At 38.3% G+C, this 6,847-nt stretch overlaps 1 protein-coding gene across 1 annotated transcript in view; it reads right to left on the minus strand.

Annotated features, from left to right (window-relative positions):
* Positions 1 to 5,185: 5,185 nt before the first annotated feature.
* Positions 5,186 to 6,847, minus strand: part of col4a1 (collagen, type IV, alpha 1) — a 44,966-nt gene continuing 43,304 nt past the window's right edge. Inside the window, exon 52 of the mRNA XM_046844789.1 lies at positions 5,186 to 6,847. This exon is cut by the window's right edge and continues 342 nt beyond it. The gene's annotated coding sequence lies outside the window, so the exon portion shown is untranslated.

The raw sequence follows: 6,847 nt of genomic DNA on the forward strand, positions 1-6,847 counted from the left end.
ATCCATCAAAAAAAGATTATATGATCAAGGATCCTTTTTATGTTAAAGCAAACAGGGAGAAGATATTGCTTTTGAAAGGCACAGAAACAGCAGCACCAATACCAATATACCAACACCAATCTCTTTAGTGACTTCACATCTCATCAGTAAGCATATATGGCCAGTTATAGGTGTGGATTCCATGAAGGCATTTTTCCCAAGTGACCTTGAACCATGCATTCACAAATGTTTACCAATGCTACCATACCTCAGTCATGAGACTGTGTTCATTAAACTGATTGGTTGCCAAGCTTGTTTCACCTCTATTGATATCAAAGTGACACTTGTCAAAAAGATTAACAGGATTAGCCTTTTTGGGGTTATGGTTATCATGTTTTTTTTTTCCAAAGCTCACTTTAAAGTTATATCTTCTATTGCGTTACATAATTACTTGACTCTACTGGATATCCCGCATGATTATACAGTATTTAACAACTTAGTGCTTTGATGAGACAATGTGTAATCACTGCACACTCATAAGCACACTGATACTGTACTTTTTGAAAGAATGGACCTCTCACATAGATGTCCAGGCACTGAACCCTGCTCTTCCTGCTCATGTGTTGCGTCTCCAATGGAATTACTCAACCTTGCACAACTCCTCCATGGGCAAGGACACACATTAGACTAACAAAAGCACGGCATGACGACAGAAACAACAAGGGTAAATAACCAGACTGAGCTAAGAGTACCCTTCAGAGTTTGTCTTTTATGTTTATATACATTTATACAGCACAAATACTTCATAGAATCCATTTACAAGGGTAAATTTTACTTTCTTGGCTATCCTCATCTGAACTTTTGTTCAAAGAACATTTCAGCAGTACTGGCAGAATGATGCAAAGTCTACAATTCAAACATATATTTGTTTTTTACATATAGGTCTGTAGAGCCCTGTTTTACATGTTCTATTAAGTTTAAGTCTTTCAGCTTCTCCTATTAGGGGTCGCCACAGCGAAGCATCCGTCTCCACACCCCCCTGTCCTCTACATCTGCCTCTTTCAACCCAACCACCTGCATGTCTTCCTTCACCACATCCATAAACCGCCTCCTTGGCCTTCATCTTTTTCTCCTTCCTGGTGGCTCCATCCTCAGCATTCTTCTACCGATATACCCCATGTCCCTCCTCTGAACATGCCCAGACCATCTCAATCTCACCTCCCTCATATATGAACTTCCAGAGGGTGAAAACAAAGTGGTCAAGGTGGTCAAATATTTTTGGTCTTTATCTTCTTTCTTAGCATGATGGATCTGTGTATGTGACTAAAGTTTTACTCCCCTAAATTAGAACACTGATACATACACGTATATCATTTCAGGATATAAATTCAGAACAGCAGAATCCAAATGTAATGGCATAGTGGGAAAAAAAAATCAAGAATGAAAAAAAAACGTCAATTTTCAAACCTCTAAATTCAACAGATCTCTGCATTGAAGAAATTTTCTATAACACTGCTGTGTTCTTGGACTAATCTGTTCGGCAGGGATCGCTGCCCAATATTGTAGTGCTGTAGCGCCCTCTGTAGTCAAAGGTGTGTTTCTTCCTAGTGTAGTTTCTCAGCTACAGCTGCAATATTAATTGAGTCTCCTGATCAATCAAAGAGGCTGAAAAATGCTGAATCATAAAATGGTTTTAGCATGTTAAAAAAACAGGATGATTCAAAAATTCTTGGCCATGTTACAATATGTACGAGGGAACCTGATGACACCTTACATTAGGGGTTTCCAATCTATTCCACAAAGAGCTGGTGTGGGTGCAGGTTTTCATTTCACTGTCTATTTACTTGATAATAAATATGCTTAAGACTGCCACTGATGTATAATCATTAGAAGAAAAAGAATCTCTATTCACAAGTGTATCTCAATTAGAGACTTTGTCTTCCAGCAAACAGAATCAAAATACCTACTGAAATGCAACCTCATGTAGTTTTAGCATGTAGTTTTAGTCTCAGCTAAAGTTTCCATAGGAATCAGTATTTTGAGGGGGGTGTCTAAAAATTACATTAAAGCCCTGTAAAAAAAAAAAAAAAAAAAAAAAAAAAAAAAAAAAAAATCAGTTATGCAGTTGGAGATGGAAACAAGGTTTATGAGGCATAGACATCTGTTTAAGAAACCTCCTATGGAAGATTTTGTTTTAGCCTACAGTGTAGATTTATTAACAAACTGGGCCACATCAGCAGTGTGTGCACACCTGGATGACTGGAATTCAGGGAGGCAATAGTCTATGGCATGTGCAGCATGTAACATTAGTTATGCATGGTAAAAATTCAAAGTGTGAGGGAAACAATTCAGAGATGGATTTTACCCACATTCAACTAGTGAAGAGGATCTAGCGTCTAGAGTCTTCATGTTAGGGTTTTAAATGCACACTTGATCAAATTGATTCTTGGGGTCCAAGAAAAGTGCAAACCCCAAAAATGCCAGAAACCTCAAATAATACAACTGTAGGTTTTGCCAATCAGAGAAAAAAACAACCTCTTGCGCAAATTTTGTGTTAGAGCAAACTGCAACTGTACAAACCTTACCTGTATTTAGACAGCTGTTAGAAAAAAAGGAACAGAAAAGAGGTTTAATTGGCTAAGGAGGCAGAGCAGATTAAAATATGAATGCAAACAAGATGCCTAGAAGAAAAATAAAGTGGTAGAGAGCTCATCTGACTCATTAATAAACAGACATAATGCTAACTCAAACTTTAAATTATTTTTGATGAATAACATTTTTGAAATGTAGACAACTCTTAAGATGAAAATAGAAAGGAAGACAAAGAGACACAGTGGTGGAATGAGTAAATGCAGGAAAGCATAAGGAGAAAGAGGTTGGCAAAACAGAATTGGGATCAGCAGAGAGATGATAAAAGTAGGCAGAAGTACAAGGAGATGCAGCAGCTGGTAAAGAGGGATGTGGCAAAAGCAAAGGAAAAGGCATATGAGGAGCTCCATGAGAGGTTGGACATTAAGGAAGGAGAAAAGGATTTATACTGATTGGCCAGGCAGAGGGACCGAGCTGGGAAGGATGCGCTGCAAGTTAGAGCAATAAAGGATGAAGATGGAAATGTGTTGACTAGTGAGGAGCGTTGAGAAGATGGAGGAAGTATTTTGAGAAGCTGATGAATGGGGAAAATGAGAAAGAAAACAGATTGGATGATGTGAGGATAGTAAAGCAGGAAGTGGATAGGATTAGTAAGGAGGAAGTGAGAGCAGCTATTAAGAGGATGAAGAGTGGAAAGTCAGTTAGGCCCTCTGTGAGCAACAGTATGGTTTCATGCCGAGTAAGAGCACCACAGAGGCATTATTTGCTTTGAGAATGTTGATGGAGAAGTATAGATAAGGTCAGAAGGAGTTGCATTGTGTGTTTGTGGATCTAAAGAAAGCTTACGACAGGGTGCCGACAGAGGAGTTGTGGTGTTGTATGAGGAAGTCAGGTGTGTCACAGAAGTATGTGAGGGTGGTGTAGGATATGTATGAGGACAGTGTGACAGCAGTGAAGTGTGCAGGAGGAACGACAGACTGGTTTGAGGTGGCGGTTGGACTGCATCAAGGATCGTCTCTGAGCCCTTTCCTGTTTGCAGTGGTGATGGACAGGTTGACGGACAAGGTCAGACAGAAGTCTCCATGGACTATGATGTTTTTGGATAATATTGTGATTTGTGGTGAGAGTAGGGAGCAGGTTGAGAAAAGCCTGGAGAGGTGGAGGTATGCACTGGAGAGACGGGGAATGAAAGTCAGTAGGAGTAAGACAGAGTACATGTATGTGAATGAGAGGGAGGGCAGTGGAGTGGTGCGGTTGCTGGGAGAAGAGGTGGAGAAAGTGGAGGAGTTCAGGTATCTGAGGTCAACAGTGCAAAGTAATGGAGAGTGTGTTAGAGAAGTGAAGAAAAGAGTGCAGGCAGGGTGGAGTGGGTGGAGAAGAGGTGCAGGAGTGATTTGTGATAGAAGAGTATCTGCAAGAATGAAAGGGAAAGTTTATATGACTGTGGTGAGACCTGTGATGTTGTATGGTTTCGAGACAGTGGCATTGAGTTTGAGTAAAAGACAGGAGGTGGAGCTGGAGGTAGCAGTGCTGAAGATGTTGAGGTTTTTGTTGGGAGTGACAACGATGGACAGGATTAGAAACAAGTTTATTAGAGGGACAGTGCATGTAGGACTTTTTGGAGACAAGGTGAGGGAGGCAGAGGAGAGACATGGGGTATATTGGTAGAAGAATGCTGGATGGGGCCGCCGGGAAAAGGAAAAGAGGAAGACCAAGGAGAAGGTTTATGGTTGTGGTGAGGGAAGACATGCAGGTAGATGCAAGGGTATGGAGATGGATGAGCCACTGTGGCGACCCCTAATGTGTAAATTGTTGTAAATTGTTTCCCAAGAGAAACATCTCTCTTTGCACTTTTATTTAACAAAGCAACTACAACATGAGTGTAAAGGAAACAGTGCCCTCTAGTGTACCCCCCACCTCCTGGAATACTTTTTTTCTAGATGGAAGTCAATTAATGTCAAGTAACACATTTCTTTTATACAGCATTTATGCTTGGAGTAATATGATATAAATATCATGTGAGTGTTCTGTTGCAGTGCCAGCTGTGTAGCTGTAAATACAATATATGTGATCCCTGATTTTTTCAGCCAAATGTTGTTCCAGATGTGGTTTTTCCCCAAAACAGTTACCACAAAGTTAAGGGCATGTAATTGGAAATAATGTTTTTGGATGCTGTAGTATTAAATTTTCCTTTCACTTAAACTAGGAGACCCAAACTTGTTCCAGCATGGCAATGCCCTTGTGGACAAAACAAGCTGAAGATATGGTCTGCATGCTTTGAAGTTAAAGATCTTGAGTGGCCTTCTATGGAACTCTGAGCTCAAATGTATTGAACACATTTAGTGATAAATTTTACATCAGCACCTGACTTTACTAATGCCTTTTTGGCTAGATAAGCAAAAACTACCACAGTCCAAAATTTAGTGGAACATCTTCCTACAAGAGTAGAGTTTTTTATGTTGAATAGGATTTTCAAAAAGCACATACAAAGTTTATGGTCAGGTCTACACAATCTTTTGTCCACATAGTGTATTTATTTATGAAACATGCGTTATTTGTATTTCACTTTTATGCGTTATTCAAACATTTCTTGTTTGAAATGTGACAGACAACCAGGAAAGAAACAAACTGGTTTATTGTATGTTTTCATTACAGAAGGGAGAAAGACACAAAGTGAACAAATTTTGAGGAGAAAAAAAAACACTGTGCTTAAACACTCCATCCATCTCTGTATTCTTTCATGAATCACAGTGGCGAGAAAGTGCTTTTAATACTGCAATTGAACATTCACAGGAAAGACAATGCCAAAAAACACCCCAAACCACAACAACTTTTAAATGGGGTCAGTGACATTACATGAAAGAATACAATCAGCTGATGTGAGATAAGCCAGGACAAGCATTTTATGGGCACTCTAGAGTAAATCCTTATAAAATAAAAGTGGAAACAGTAGTGGAAACCTCTTGTAATTTATGAGATTTACAGCCTGAACATCATTAAAGATCATTTTAGAATACATGTATATAAGACTGTGAGCTTTGGCTAAAACAGTGACATAGTTTTAACTGAATATATTCCTTGGGGAATTTAAAGAGGATGCTGAAACATATAACAATTGTTAAGTCAAGTATATTCAGTGTAAAACTAGGTATGTGCATATTCTTTGGTCTATCATTCCATTACCACTTAGGAGAGCAAAAGAAATATGAGAAACACGGAATCTAGCAGGAACAACAATCTAGTGAAGATGAGCAAACTAAATGTTTGACTCACAGATGGATGAAACTAACCAAAGCACCTTATAGTTGCAAAAAGACAAAAGGAACATGACAGCTTTATTATCTATTGACATGAATAGGATAACACTTAAAGCTGGAAAGTGCACCTAGTCACATATACACATGTCCAGCTTCCAATTAGTGGAGAAGTTTTAGTGTTAAATACTAGTTGAGAGTGTTTATTCAAATCAAGGTGTCTACCCATTAGGCTGTAAACCTATCCGAAATGTATTTGCTCATTGTTCAAGGATCTGTCCTGATTAAACACCATTGAGATTGACAGAGTGTGAATGACAAGATCTGATTAGACAAAATGGGTAAATGTCCTCTAAAAATAGGTAATATGACCACTAAGAGATGGCAAAATGTACAAACTGTACACTGTTTGCTGATATAGCTTGCCGATGTAAACATGTTTTTGCCCCACAGTACTCCCTGGCAATGAATTTATAATAACACCCTTTAAAGCTATACAACAATATATGCCTACTAAAGCATATTGTATCAAATACTACAGTTCACCATTATGTGCCTTAATCAAATTGCAGATTATATTGTGAATTGGTCGACAGAGTGGAAATGGCCATATACAAAATGCGCCCTTGGTCTCATTATATCCGTATAGCTTTCATAAATAACTATGACAAAATTAAATGCATTTACCTGAAGAGATTATGTAAAAAAAAAGTGTTAATTCATAACAAATGTGTATATTTACAACACATCACAAAAGTACATCCTTGCTGCTTAGCCACACAATAAACAGACATAACTTATAGTGGATTACAAGGAAGAAAAGACAAGTATCTGAAATTAGTATACCGTATGATGACAAATTGAGTGAAAAAAGAGATAGCAAGATATTCAGTTTTTGGTGTTGTTAAGGAAACTAGGCAAACAGTACATAGCAGTTGAATCAAGAGAATATCAGTTTTTATTAAAAAAAAAACGATTCAGAAGACTTGTTTTCAAAATGGCAGCCTGTCTACTTATAGATATTC

Source organism: Silurus meridionalis, chromosome 3 (assembly GCF_014805685.1).
Source record: "Silurus meridionalis isolate SWU-2019-XX chromosome 3, ASM1480568v1, whole genome shotgun sequence".
Lineage (NCBI taxonomy): Eukaryota > Metazoa > Chordata > Actinopteri > Siluriformes > Siluridae > Silurus > Silurus meridionalis.